This window comes from Lissotriton helveticus, assembly GCF_964261635.1.
Source record: "Lissotriton helveticus chromosome 1_1 unlocalized genomic scaffold, aLisHel1.1 SUPER_1_unloc_1, whole genome shotgun sequence".
Taxonomy (NCBI): Eukaryota; Metazoa; Chordata; class Amphibia; order Caudata; family Salamandridae; genus Lissotriton; species Lissotriton helveticus.
In genome coordinates, this window is record NW_027611648.1 from 2,385,228 (window position 1) to 2,399,905 (window position 14,678).

Consider the following 14,678-nt stretch of genomic DNA (forward strand, 5'->3'; position numbering starts at 1 on the left):
CTTTCTGTAAAAACTCTCAAGTCCTTTACGTCAGTGTTTGGAAGATGCTCATCTGAAGTGAAGCTATAAATGCTTTTTTACAGCAGCAACCAAGTGTGAGGACCTGTACTTGAACTGTCTGACCCTTAAAACCATTCACGTCTGTGACATCTAAAATTCCAGGTCTTTACCGGTATAAATGCTTATTCGTGTGAAATGTATTCACTGCTGCAGCCTAGAAGCGGCGGTTCCGTTAGCGGCCACCAGAAGGCGCTCCTCGCCTGCTGATGAAACCTACGGAGCACACATTGTATGAAAGGGAGAAGGGTTTCCACTTCCGGGTCAGCTGCAACAGAGACAGCACCAGCAGCAGTGCTGACATCACTTCCGGCCTCTCCTGGTGTGTTCAGCCTGTTGCAGAGAAGGAAGGAGCCCTGTCTGGTGGGCAGTTACCTTCATCTTCAGACCCTCACAGACCCCCCCACAAACCCCAGATCTGCCCGCCCCCCCAGCCCCAGGGGGAGGAGAGCACCTGGACAGGTTTCTGCTCAGGTAGGTCGAGCTGCCAACTCACTTGGCTGCAATTTATTAATCCATGGATCAGATTCCCCCCTCCCCCCAGCCTGAGTGGGGAGCGGAGGAGGTGAAGCCTGTCCAGGGGTGCAGAAGAGGTGAGGCCTGTCCAGGGGTGCAGAGGAGGTGAGGCCTGTCCAGGGGTGCAGGGGAAGGCCTGTCCAGGGGTGCAGAGGAGGTGATGCCTGTCCGGGGTGCAGAGGAGGAAAGGCCTGTCCAGGGGTGCAAAGGAGGTGAGGCCGGTCCAGGGGTGCAAAGGAGGTGAGGCCGGTCCAGGGGTGCAGAGGAGGTGAAGTCTGTCCAGGGGAGCGGAGGAGGAAAGGCCTGTCCAGGGGTGCAGAGGAGGAGAGGCCTGTCCAGGGGTGCGAAGGAGGAGAGGCCTGTTCAGAGGTGTAGAAGAGGTGAGGCCTGTCCAGGGGTGCAGAGGAGGTGAGGCCTGTCCAGGGGTGCAGCGGAGGAGAGGCCTGTCCAGGGGTGCAGAGGAGATGAGGCCTGTTCAGAGGTGCATAGGAGGTGAGGCCTTTTCAGGGGTGCAGAGGAGGTGAGGCCTGTCCAGGGGAGCAGAGGAGGAGAGGCCTGTCCAGGGATTCAGAGGAGGTGAGGCCTGTCCAGGGGTGCGGAGGAGGAGAGGCCTGTTCAGAGGTGTAGAAGAGGTGAGGCCTGTCCAGGGGTGCAGAGGAGGTGAGGCCTGTCCAGGGGTGCAGAGGAGATGAGGCCTGTTCAGAGGTGCAGAGGAGGTGAGGCCTGTCCAGGGGTGCAGAGGAGATGAGGCCTGTTCAGAGGTGCATAGGAGGTGAGGCCTGTCCAGGGGTGCAGAGGAGGTGAGGCCTGTCCAGGGGAGCAGAGGAGGAGAAGCCTGTCCAGGGATGCAGAGGAGGTGAGGCCTGTCCAGGGGTCGGGAGGAGATGAGGCCTGTCCAGGGGTGCAGAGGAGGCGAGGCCTGTCCAGGGGTGCAAAGGAGGAGAGGCCTGTCCAGGGGTGCAGAGGAGGAGAGGCCTGTCCAGGGGTGCAGAGGAGAAGAGACCTGTCCAGGGGTGCAGAGGAGGCAAGGCTGTCCAGGGGAGCAGTGTCTCTCTTCTGGGCCTGTGCATAGCGCCCCGAGGCTCAGGGAGGAGTCAGAGGCGCTGTATGGGGTGCAATGAACTCTGGGCTCCTCTGTCCTTGATGAGAATCCTTCACAAAGAGCTCCTGTGAAAAGCACAGAGAGGCCTGTCCAAGGGTGCAGAGGAGGTGAGGCCTGTCCAGGGGTGCAGAGGAGGTGAGGCCTGTCCAGGGGTGTAGAGGAGGTGAGGCCTGTCCAGGGGTGCAGAGGAGGAGAGGCCTGTCCAGGGGTGCGGTGGAGGTGAGGCCTGTCCAGGGCTGCAGAGGAGGTGAGGCCTCTCCAGGGGTGCAGTGGAGGTGAGAGGAGGTGAGACCTGTCAAGGGGGTTGGAGAGGAGGTCAGGCCTGTCCAGTGGTGCAGAGGAGGTGAGGCCTATCCAGGGGAACAGTGTCTCTCTTTGAGCCCTGTGCATAGCGCCCCGAGGCTCAGGGCGGAGTCAGAGGCGCTGTATGGGGGGAATGAACTCTGGGCTCCTCTGTCCTTAATATGAATCCTTCACTGAGAGCTCCTTTGAGAAGCATCGAGAGACCGGTCCCAGAGTGCAGAGGAGGAGAGGCCTGTCCAGGGGTGCAGAGGAGTTGAGGCCTGTCCAGGGGTGCAGAGGAGGTGAGGCATGTCCAGGGGTGCAGGGGAAGGCCTGTCCAGGGGTGCAGAGGAGGTGATGCCTGTCCGGGGTGCAGAGGAGGAAAGGCCTGTCCAGGGGTGCAAAGGAGGTGAGGCCGGTCCAGGGGTGCAAAGGAGGTGAGGCCGGTCCAGGGGTGCAGAGGAGGTGAAGTCTGTCCAGGGGTGCAGAGGAGGAAAGGCCTGTCCAGGGGTGCAGAGGAGGAGAGGCCTGTCCAGGGGTGCGGAGGAGGAGAGGCCTGTTCAGAGGTGTAGAAGAGGTGAGGCCTGTCCAGGGGTGCAGAGGAGGTGAGGCCTGTCCAGGGGTGCAGAGGAGATGAGGCCTGTTCAGAGGTGCATAGGAGGTGAGGCCTTTTCAGGGGTGCAGAGGAGGTGAGGCCTGTCCAGGGGAGCAGAGGAGGAGAGGCCTGTCCAGGGATTCAGAGGAGGTGAGGCCTGTCCAGGGGTGTGGAGGAGGAGAGGCCTGTTCAGAGGTGTAGAAGAGGTGAGGCCTGTCCAGGGGTGCAGAGGAGGTGAGGCCTGTCCAGGGGTGCAGAGGAGATGATGCCTGTTCAGAGGTGCAGAGGAGGTGAGGCCTTTTCAGGGGTGCAGAGGAGGTGAGGCCTGTCCAGGGGAGCAGAGGAGGAGAAGCCTGTCCAGGGATGCAGAGGAGGTGAGGCCTGTCCAGGGGTCGGGAGGAGATGAGGCCTGTCCAGGGGTGCAGAGGAGGCGAGGCTTGTCCAGGGGTGCAAAGGAGGAGAGGCCTGTCCAGGGGTGCAGAGGAGGAGAGGCCTGTCCAGGGGTGCAGAGGAGAAGAGACCTGTCCAGGGGTGCAGAGGAGGCAAGGCTGTCCAGGGGAGCAGTGTCTCTCTTCTGGGCCTGTGCATAGCGCCCGAGGCTCAGGGAGGAGTCAGAGGCGCTGTATGGGGTGCAATGAACTCTGGGCTCCTCTGTCCTTGATGAGAATCCTTCACAAAGAGCTCCTGTGAAAAGCACAGAGAGGCCTGACCAAGGGTGCAGAGGAGGTGAGGCCTGTCCAGGGGTGCAGAGGAGGTGAGGCCTGTCCAGGGGTGTGGAGGAGGTGAGGCCTGTCCAGGGGTGCAGAGGAGGAGAGGCCTGTCCAGGGGTGCGGTGGAGGTGAGGCCTGTCCAGGGCTGCAGAGGAGGTGAGGCCTGTCAAGGGGGTTGGAGAGGAGGTCAGGCCTATCCAGGGGAACAGTGTCTCTCTTTGAGCCCTGTGCATAGCGCCCCGAGGCTCAGGGCGGAGTCAGAGGCGCTGTATGGGGGGAATGAACTCTGGGCTCCTCTGTCCTTAATATGAATCCTTCACTGAGAGCTCCTTTGAGAAGCATCGAGAGACCGGTCCCAGAGTGCAGAGGAGAGGCCTGTCCAGGGGTGCAGAGGAGTTGAGGCCTGTCCAGGGGTGCAGAGGAGGTGAGGCCTGTCCAGGGGTGCAGAGGAGGAGAGGCCTGTCCATGGACAGAGGAGGTGAGGCCTGTCCATGGGGCAGAGGAGGAGAGGCCTGTCCAGGGGTGCAGAGGAGATGAGGCCTGTCCATGGGTGCAGAGGAGGTGATGCTTTCTGGTGGGGGGTTGCAGAAGAGGCCTGTTCTGTGGTGTGGTGCCGTGCAGAGGAGGTGAGGCCTGTCAGGGAAGGGGGCGCTGCAGGCGAGGTCTGTCCAAGGTAGTGCAGAGGAGGTGAGGCCTGTCCAGAACTGGGGGGTACAGAATAGGTGAGGCCTGTCCATGGGGTGCAAAGGAGGTGAGGTCTGTCCAAGGTAGTGCAGAGGAGGTGAGGCCTGTCCAGAACTGGGGGGTGCAGAATAGGTGAGACCTGTCCAGGGGGGTGCAGTGGAGGGGAGGCCTGTCCAGGGGGGTGCAGTGGAGGGGAGGTCTGTCCAGGGGTGCAGAGGAGATGAGGCCTGTTCAGAGGTGCATAGGAGGTGAGGCCTTTTCAGGGGTGCAGAGGAGGTGAGGCCTGTCCAGGGGAGCAGAGGAGGAGAGGCCTGTCCAGGGATTCAGAGGAGGTGAGGCCTGTCCAGGGGTGCGGAGGAGGAGAGGCCTGTTCAGAGGTGTAGAAGAGGTGAGGCCTGTCCAGGGGTGCAGAGGAGGTGAGACCTGTCCAGGGGTGCAGAGGAGATGAGGCCTGTTCAGAGGTGCAGAGGAGGTGAGGCCTTTTCAGGGGTGCAGAGGAGGTGAGGCCTGTCCAGGGGAGCAGAGGAGGAGAAGCCTGTCCAGGGATGCAGAGGAGGTGAGGCCTGTCCAGGGGTCGGGAGGAGATGAGGCCTGTCCAGGGGTGCAGAGGAGGCGAGGCCTGTCCAGGGGTGCAAAGGAGGAGAGGCCTGTCCAGGGGTGCAGAGGAGGAGAGGCCTGTCCAGGGGTGCAGAGGAGAAGAGACCTGTCCAGGGGTGCAGAGGAGGCAAGGCTGTCCAGGGGAGCAGTGTCTCTCTTCTGGGCCTTTGCATAGCGCCCCGAGGCTCAGGGAGGAGTCAGAGGCGCTGTATGGGGTGCAATGAACTCTGGGCTCCTCTGTCCTTGATGAGAATCCTTCACAAAGAGCTCCTGTGAAAAGCACAGAGAGGCCTGTCCAAGGGTGCAGAGGAGGTGAGGCCTGTCCAGGGGTGCAGAGGAGGTGAGGCCTGTCCAGGGGTGTAGAGGAGGTGAGGCCTGTCCAGGGGTGCAGAGGAGGAGAGGCCTGTCCAGGGGTGCGGTGGAGGTGAGGCCTGTCCAGGGCTGCAGAGGAGGTGAGGCCTCTCCAGGGGTGCAGTGGAGGTGAGAGGAGGTGAGACCTGTCAAGGGGGTTGGAGAGGAGGTCAGGCCTGTCCAGTGGTGCAGAGGAGGTGAGGCCTATCCAGGGGAACAGTGTCTCTCTTTGAGCCCTGTGCATAGCGCCCCGAGGCTCAGGGCGGAGTCAGAGGCGCTGTATGGGGGGAATGAACTCTGGGCTCCTCTGTCCTTAATATGAATCCTTCACTGAGAGCTCCTTTGAGAAGCATCGAGAGACCGGTCCCAGAGTGCAGAGGAGGAGAGGCCTGTCCAGGGGTGCAGAGGAGTTGAGGCCTGTCCAGGGGTGCAGAGGAGGTGAGGCATGTCCAGGGGTGCAGGGGAAGGCCTGTCCAGGGGTGCAGAGGAGGTGATGCCTGTCCGGGGTGCAGAGGAGGAAAGGCCTGTCCAGGGGTGCAAAGGAGGTGAGGCCGGTCCAGGGGTGCAGAGGAGGTGAAGTCTGTCCAGGGGTGCAGAGGAGGAAAGGCCTGTCCAGGGGTGCAGAGGAGGAGAGGCCTGTCCAGGGGTGCGGAGGAGGAGAGGCCTGTTCAGAGGTGTAGAAGAGGTGAGGCCTGTCCAGGGGTGCAGAGGAGGTGAGGCCTGTCCAGGGGTGCAGAGGAGATGAGGCCTGTTCAGAGGTGCATAGGAGGTGAGGCCTTTTCAGGGGTGCAGAGGAGGTGAGGCCTGTCCAGGGGAGCAGAGGAGGAGAGGCCTGTCCAGGGATTCAGAGGAGGTGAGGCCTGTCCAGGGGTGTGGAGGAGGAGAGGCCTGTTCAGAGGTGTAGAAGAGGTGAGGCCTGTCCAGGGGTGCAGAGGAGGTGAGGCCTGTCCAGGGGTGCAGAGGAGATGATGCCTGTTCAGAGGTGCAGAGGAGGTGAGGCCTTTTCAGGGGTGCAGAGGAGGTGAGGCCTGTCCAGGGGAGCAGAGGAGGAGAAGCCTGTCCAGGGATGCAGAGGAGGTGAGGCCTGTCCAGGGGTCGGGAGGAGATGAGGCCTGTCCAGGGGTGCAGAGGAGGCGAGGCTTGTCCAGGGGTGCAAAGGAGGAGAGGCCTGTCCAGGGGTGCAGAGGAGGAGAGGCCTGTCCAGGGGTGCAGAGGAGAAGAGACCTGTCCAGGGGTGCAGAGGAGGCAAGGCTGTCCAGGGGAGCAGTGTCTCTCTTCTGGGCCTGTGCATAGCGCCCGAGGCTCAGGGAGGAGTCAGAGGCGCTGTATGGGGTGCAATGAACTCTGGGCTCCTCTGTCCTTGATGAGAATCCTTCACAAAGAGCTCCTGTGAAAAGCACAGAGAGGCCTGACCAAGGGTGCAGAGGAGGTGAGGCCTGTCCAGGGGTGTGGAGGAGGTGAGGCCTGTCCAGGGGTGCAGAGGAGGAGAGGCCTGTCCAGGGGTGCGGTGGAGGTGAGGCCTGTCCAGGGCTGCAGAGGAGGTGAGGCCTGTCAAGGGGGTTGGAGAGGAGGTCAGGCCTATCCAGGGGAACAGTGTCTCTCTTTGAGCCCTGTGCATAGCGCCCCGAGGCTCAGGGCGGAGTCAGAGGCGCTGTATGGGGGGAATGAACTCTGGGCTCCTCTGTCCTTAATATGAATCCTTCACTGAGAGCTCCTTTGAGAAGCATCGAGAGACCGGTCCCAGAGTGCAGAGGAGAGGCCTGTCCAGGGGTGCAGAGGAGTTGAGGCCTGTCCAGGGGTGCAGAGGAGGTGAGGCCTGTCCAGGGGTGCAGAGGAGGAGAGGCCTGTCCATGGACAGAGGAGGTGAGGCCTGTCCATGGGGCAGAGGAGGAGAGGCCTGTCCAGGGGTGCAGAGGAGATGAGGCCTGTCCATGGGTGCAGAGGAGGTGATGCTTTCTGGTGGGGGGTTGCAGAAGAGGCCTGTTCTGTGGTGTGGTGCCGTGCAGAGGAGGTGAGGCCTGTCAGGGAAGGGGGCGCTGCAGGCGAGGTCTGTCCAAGGTAGTGCAGAGGAGGTGAGGCCTGTCCAGAACTGGGGGGTGCAGAATAGGTGAGGCCTGTCCATGGGGTGCAAAGGAGGTGAGGTCTGTCCAAGGTAGTGCAGAGGAGGTGAGGCCTGTCCAGAACTGGGGGGTGCAGAATAGGTGAGACCTGTCCAGGGGGGTGCAGTGGAGGGGAGGCCTGTCCAGGGGGGTGCAGTGGAGGGGAGGTCTGTCCAGGGGTGCAGAGGAGGCGAGGCCTGTCCAGGGGTGCAGAGGAGGTGAGGCCTATCCAGGGGTGCAGAGGAGGTGAGACCGGTCCAGGGGTGCAGAGGAGGTAAGACCTGTTCTGTCCAGGGGGGTGCAGCCTAGGTGAGACCTGTCCGGGTGGTGCAGAGAAGGTGAGACCTGTGGAGAGGGGTGAGGGGCAAAGGAGGTGAGACCTGTGGAGAGGGGGGAGGGGCAGAGGAGGTGAGACCTGTCCTGTCGGGGGGAGGTTAGAAGAGGTGAAGCCTGTCCAAGGGGAGGCACAAAGAAGGTGAGGCCTGTCCAGGGGTGCAGAGGAGGGGAGGACTGTCCATGGGATGTAGAGGGGGTGAGGCCTGTTTGGAGGTAGGTGCAGAGGAGGCGAGACCTCTCGGGGGGATGCAGAGGAAGCAAGGCCTGTCCAGGGGCTCAGAGGAGGTGAGTGAGGCCTGTCCAGGGGGGTGTAGAGAAGGTGAGGCCTGTCCAAGGGTGCAGTGGGGGAGAGGCCTGTCCAGGAGGGTGTAGAGGAGGTGAGGCCTGTCCTGTGTTTGGGTGGTTCAATGGAGGTGGGGCCTCTCCAGGAGGGATGCAGTGGAGATGAGGCCTGTTTGAGAGGCGGGGTGGTCGAGAGCTGAGTTTGTTAATTGTTGTCCCAAGAGATTTATGGAATGATTGTAAGTTGCTTGTAAACTGGCCAATTGAAGAACCACAGAGTGAAGTGCCTCAAAATATTTTATTATATAGTACAAGAGATTAATGCAGATTTACAGACAATATTGCAAAGGCAAAGACCGGGTAAAAGAGGACGCATCATTTAGCGTTGCATCCAGAGGTTAGTTCACATATCCAGCAAAATGTGAGGGGCTGCAGACTAATATTCCGGAAGACATTTTGTTTTACGCAAAGTTCTGTATTGAGAATTTTGTTACTAAGCAGAAAAATATCAAAGAAAAAATAACGGGTGAGGAAAGTGGTTCTCACGGATTGTATTCTCGTTTTGATTCTAGGTTTGTTGCTGGTGTGAATTTGGATATGCACGGCGTTGGTATGTAGAGTAATGATGTTCAGTATGTGCAAGGAGGAAATGTTGTTCCTCTGGGTCAGGGCCAGACTGGGAACCTAAACCAGGCCTGAAAATTTTGACAGACCAGCCTCCTGCCTCTTTTGTTACTGGGGGTGATATAGCAGCACCAGAGCAAAACCAGCCCCCAGTAACAAATATGTTTCCCAGCACTGAAGAATCAGCCCCCACTCTTCTAGCCTCCCGGGGAAACACCCGAAGCCTGTTACGGCCAGTCCGGCCCTGCTCAGGGTGTAGGTTTTACTGACAGTGGCAATTTAAATACCTCAAACACTAATAGTGTGCAGAATAAGACACCCTCCTTGCGATGTTTGCAGGAACCTGGGAAACTGGAACATGAATCAGATGGCCAGAATGGGATGTCACAGTCAATGGTCCCAGCCCAACTGGCCTCTCTGCCTAGCATGCAGAATCAAAGGCAGATATATTGGAACATGCCTTCAGTCCCGATGGTCCCACAGCCCAGTGCAGAATAGAACGCCAAATTCTCAACAAATTCAGTATTTCAACAAAATCCTTCAGTGATTAATAAGGATTTTCCACAACTTCCTCCTACACTAGGAGTTTCTACTGGACTGAATCAGACACAATGACGGTGCCTGAGACGGGAGAAGGATTGCGTGCTTGGTGCAGTCCTAGAGGTCACCCAGAGTGGCCCTTCTGTAGAAGAAGTAAATGGGAATTCAGCATCACTTTTAATCAATAAATGTGCTTCCCGTTCCACAGTTAGACTGACGGGAGCTCCCAACCCACCCCTCTTGGGAAAGGAGTCCAAGTTGTAGGCATTTCTAATAAACTAATAAGCTGCCAGCAAATGTTCCTTTACAAATTGGTCAATGATGAATGGCCAGAAACTTAAACTGTGATTAAGAGCCTGTTATTATGTTAGGGAATAACCTTGTAAAATGACTTGTGGCTTTTAGGGGAAGAGTCACAATTAATTATTCATTTTGTAGGTGTGGTTTATTAAATTACATTTTGTTGTGCTATGTTTTCATGAACATTCATTGATTGCTGTCATTTTTACCTCATCATGAACCATGTCAATAATGTGTTCTCTCTGTCTGAAAACGTATAAAATTTACTGTTTTAGAATATTTGCTGGAATTGTTTTATTTTACCCTTTTCCTAAAGGCAGACTACAAGTCAGTCCTCTTACTGATTTTGTACTTAGGAACTTTTCCTTGATTTTTAACTAAGCAGATTCTATGTCTGTTTGCTATTTGATATTAAAGAAAAACGTTTTCTTATTTCTTAGCACACATTTGTTGTGTTGGTCTGTCAATTGATTTACAGCTAGAGCTATTTCTGATTCTGGCTTTTGATATACTTTAGAGGTTACCATTATGTGATCCGACTGCAAATATTATGAAAATTATTTCTCTCACTGAGTAACCATGTTTATGTCTTCAGTAATTATTTGAAACCTTTACTATAGCTTTGAAGCTTGTTGTAGCTCCAAAGGCAAGTGCCTTTACCGAGGGAGCGGTCCTTTAATGGGCAGTATTGCCTGCTATGTCTGACTATAAGGTCATTACATTGTTTGCCCCATGAGGGCAGAATGTGTTAATTAATAAAACAACGGTGTCCCAGAGACCGAGGGTTTGAAACACCTCTGGTACTCTGAAACTTTGTTTCACAGCTGTTGCAGTGAATGTTGAACAGTTAACAGCCGCATGCGGGACCACTGCGGTTAATTGTTGAACATTCACAGCAATAGCTGTTAAAGGAGGCTGAAGTCAGACTCTGGCTCTCCGTGGGCTCGGTTGTTTTGTAAATCCAGGACGGTTATTTGTAAAATGTGATGTAGTGTGATTGTCGTCTGATGCAAAATTGTTTCTTTACTTCCTTTCAAGGTATTCTGGGATGACAGGCAGTGCAGCGTGGCTGCCACCCTTGGGGGAACAAATAAAATAATTGTCAGGTAAGGATTCCTATAACTCTATGTTTCCTTTTCCCCTGTTTCTTCTTTCTCTCTTCCCTTTCTTGATCTCTGTTTTGTTTTTGTCTCTTCAGCTTCAACATTTGACTCACTCTGTGCACTATTCTTCTTGTTATCAAACTTCTGATAATAATCTGATGGAGCCACATTCCACTCTTGGAACATGTTGGGGGGGTGCACTGCAGGCCCAGTTCCTTTTTAGGTCAGTTTAGCCCAGCATATCCTTTACCCTTATCACATTTGTCTTCTCCTCTACACCACGTGATGGTGGTTCACCCTGATTAGAGGTGCCACGCTGTTGCGCTGCCACTGCGTTTAGAAAGTGACTGTGATTTTAAAATGTTATTGAATCATTGTGTGCGTTCTAATGGGGGGAATGTTTTAAAAACTATTATAATTGCTTACTTGTGTGGGGTTACTGCATTTTTTCCAGACACTCTTCTGCTTTTTTCTTCACTTCGGGGATGGAGGTGGGGGGCTTGTGGGGCTCTTTTGCTCCTTCCCCGGTCCACCACGGCTCGCCAATTGTATGGAGAGAAGTGAGTGTTTCACTCTTGCTGCTCTACTCCACTTCCTGTCTCATATCGATGGGCAGCGCTTTAGTTGCTCCTGACTGGCCCAGCTATTTAATCAGGACGCGCAGTGAACGCACGCAGCAGGCGCACCAAAGGCACGCCTGTCTGTGTTAGTCTGTGTTAGTCTCTGCCAAGTTTATGCCTTGTGCCAGGGACGCTGGCCTTTTTATTGTAGACCCTGGTAAGCCCCTTGTTTACCCGAGAGGACAGCTCTTGGAGCTTCAAGAGAGAAGGATAGAAGGATGTGCACTGCAGGTCGATGAACTGTGAGCATTGGGCTATATGAGTGTGTTAACTGTAAGACAGTCATTCCATTTGCGGTAGCTAAAAAAACCCAAGGGGAAACGTGCCAGCCCTACCCTTACCCATGAAACAGTCCTTTTCAGGGTATCTCCTGATCTCTGATTAAACATAGGGCAGAATTTAAGGATTGTGTCTCCTCCCTTAGGCCTGATTGGGTATTTATTACTGAAACCTGGGCTAGAGATTGCTCAGAGCCTGACCTGGTGGAGGCCATCCCCTCAGGGTATGGCTCTGTCCAGACTTGACCTGGTGGAGGCCATCCCCTCAGGGTATGCTCTGTCCAGACTTGACCTGGTGGAGGCCATCCCCTCAGGGTATGCTCTGTCCAGACTTGACCTGGTGGAGGCCATCCCCTCAGGGTATGCTCTGTCCAGACTTGACCTGGTGGAGGCCATCCCCTCAGGGTATGCGCTGTCCAGACTTGACCTGGTGGAGGCCATCCCCTCAGGGTATGCTCTGTCCAGACTTGACCTGGTGGAGGCCATCCCCTCAGGGTATGCTCTGTCCAGACTTGACCTGGTGGAGGCCATCCCCTCAGGGTATGCTCTGTCCAGACTTGACCTGGTGGAGGCCATCCCCTCAGGGTCTGCTCTGTCCAGACTTGATAGGGGGGTTTGGGAGTCCTTTATAAAGACACCTTTTCGTGCTTCACTGCGGCCCTCACCACTCCCTCAGATCCCTATCAGGCCCTATATTTCTCCTTGAAGATCCTACCCACTGATAGTTTTGTGGGAGTGGTCAGCTACCGGCCTCCCGGACCCAGAGGAATGTTTAATTAGGACTTCAAATTGAGCCTTATTTAGTGAGATCCACTGTCACTCTTTTGGGTGATTTTAACTTCTATTTGGAGAAAACTCTGTGCTCTGAAACGCAGGTATTCCTGGAAACTATGGACTCCTGTGGCCTTCCTCAGCTGGCGAGGAGCCCCTCTCATACGGGGGGACACATTCTGGACGGGATCTTCTCTAACGATCCGAGGATAGAGGTGAAGGATCCCATCCCACTCTCTTGGTCTGATCATTCCATTTGTTCTGCAAATTGCAGAATCTCACCCTGGTCCCTATTTTAAGAACAGGGTGGAGATGAAGGGAAACCGTAGCCGCATAAATAAGGAGGGTCTTCTAATTAAGCTTCACAATTATTGCTGTCTCCCTCACCTGGATATTAACTCAATCTATGATGATTTTTCTAACTGGCTCTTGCCGGCTCTGGACTCTCTTGCCGCTCTTAAGGAGCATTATGTGGCCAGAAAACGCCCTTCGGCGCCCTGGTTCACCGAAAGGTTAAGAAACCTTAGGCAGGTATGCCGACAGCAGGAAAGAATATGGCGCCGTGAGCGTATCCCACCCGAAAGGGACCTGCATAAACTCAGATTGAAGGAATATAGGCTAGCTATTAATGAGGAAAAGGTCATCTACTATCCCAAGATGACGGAATCCATCAAATCCCAGAGGGAACTCTTCACTGTGATTAATGCCCTCCTAGCCCCCTCGGCCTCTGCCAACACCGAGGTCTCCCAGGAGCTATGTGATAAAAGGGCATGCTTTTTTATGACAAAATCAAGGACATATATTCCTCCCTGGAGATATCCAATATTATTATTATTATTATTATTATTATTATTATTATTATTAACGAGTTTTATATAGCGCCTGGTTACCCTTGGGCAATCCCAATATCGGATGGTCAAAGGCTGAGCGTCCTTCAGATTCTCTGGTAGCTCCTCCAAAGGATTGCCGCTTGAGCGCCTTTCCCCTTATACTTCAAGAAGACGCGGATGTTAAGGGGAATTAGATCTGGCTCCCCTATGGAGCCCTGTCCCCTGAAGATCCTGAAACTAGGAATGGAGGCTATTGTTCCTCCTTTGACCGTAGTTCTTAATGCCGCTATTACTTCTGGCCAGTATCCCACTGCCTGGATAACCGCCGTGGTTAAACCTCTCTGGATCCGGCGGAACTAAAGAACTACAGTTCAATTTCCTGTTGCCCGTCCCAGCTGAAATCTTGGAGAAACACCTGAACCTCCATCTTAGCACCTATCTGGAGGATCATCAGTTGCTCGATGGCTCGCAACATGGGTTCAGAAGTGAGCACAGTACCGAGACGGCCTTAACCGTTGTTTTTAACAACTTTCGACAACAGGTCAACCAGGTCACACCATCTTACTGACCCTTCTGGACCTAACGGCAGCCTTCGATACTATCTCTCCCCTTAGATTGGCTGGGAGGTTCCGGGAAATAGGGATTGAGTGCTCCGCCCTTAATTTGCTTACATCCTTCCTTATGAAACAGGCTCAAAGAGTTACGATGGGTCAATTCCTTTCTGCTCCTAAACGGCTGTTCTGCGGAGTTCCCCAGGGATCCTCATTGAGTCCCACCCTTTTAACCTTTATGTATCCCTGCTTGTCAGGGTTGTAAGATCTTTTGGCCTAGAAGTGTTATCCTATCCTATGCTGATGACACTCAGATCATGATTACCACCACTGAGAGTGTTGAAGCATCAGTAGCAAATGTTAAAAGCTGCATGCAGGCCGTAGCTGCATGGATGGTAGAGAACTATCTAAGACTCAATGGGGATAAAACTGAGATTTAAATTTTCGGAGACAATCAGGAGATTTGGTCCCCAGCCAGGTGGCCAGATCAATCAATCAATCAAGACATTTATAGAGCGCACTACTCACCCGTAAGGTCTCAAGGCGCTGGGAGGGGGGGGGGGTGCCGTTACTGCTCGAATAGCCAGGTCTTGAGCTTCTTCCTGAAGGAGAGGTGGTCTTGGGTCAGGCGCAGGTCGGTCGGGAGGGAGTTCCAGGTCTTGGCGGCCAGGTAGGAGAAGGACCTTCCTCCTGTTGTCGCTCTCCGGATTCGGGGGACGGCGGCGAGGCCGTGGCTGGTTGATCTGAGGTGGCGCTTGGGGGCGTAGAAGTTGATTCGGTTGTTGAGGTAGGTCGGGCCTTGGTCGTGTAGGGCTTTGTGTGCATGGGTGAGGAGACGGAAGGTGATTCTTTTGTTGACGGGGAGCCAGTGCAGGTCTCTCAGATGTCCGGAGATGTGGCTGTTTCGTGGGATGTCGAGGATGAGTCTGGCTGAGGCGTTCTGGATCCGTTGGAGTCTCTTCTGGAGCTTGGCGGTGGTTCCGGCGTAGAGGGCGTTGCCGTAGTCCAGTCGGCTGGTGACGAGGGCCTGGGTGACAGTCTTCCTGGTCTCGGTGGGGATCCACCAGAAGATCTTCCGTAGCATGCGCAGGATGTTGAAGCATGACGAGGAGACGGCGTTGACTTGTCTGGTCATGGAGAGGGAGGAGTCCAGGATGAAGCCCAGGTTGCGTGCGTGGTCCGTCGGTTTGGGTGCGGTGCCCAGGGCGGGGGGCCACCAGGAGTCGTCCCAGGCGGAGGGCGAGGAGCCCAGGATGAGGACCTCCGTCTTGTCTGAGTTCAGTTTCAGGCGGCTGGTCGTCATCCAATCGGCTACATCTCTCATCCCTTCGTGCAGGTTGGCTCTGGCGGCGGCGGGGTCGTTCGTCAGGGAGAGGATCAGCTGGGTGTCGTCGGCGTAGGAGATTATGTTGAGGTTGTGTTGGCGTGCGATGGCCGCGAGGGGGCTCAT

General features: G+C 55.4%; 1 protein-coding gene across 1 annotated transcript in view; it reads left to right on the forward strand.

Moving 5' to 3' along the window:
- The first annotated feature begins 362 nt into the window (after window positions 1–362).
- The window catches only part of LOC144805412 (uncharacterized), a 226,956-nt gene continuing 212,640 nt past the window's right edge, over window positions 363–14,678 (forward strand). Inside the window, exon 1 of the mRNA XM_078671974.1 lies at window positions 363–531. The gene's annotated coding sequence lies outside the window, so the exon portion shown is untranslated. The remainder of the gene's footprint in view (window positions 532–14,678) is intronic.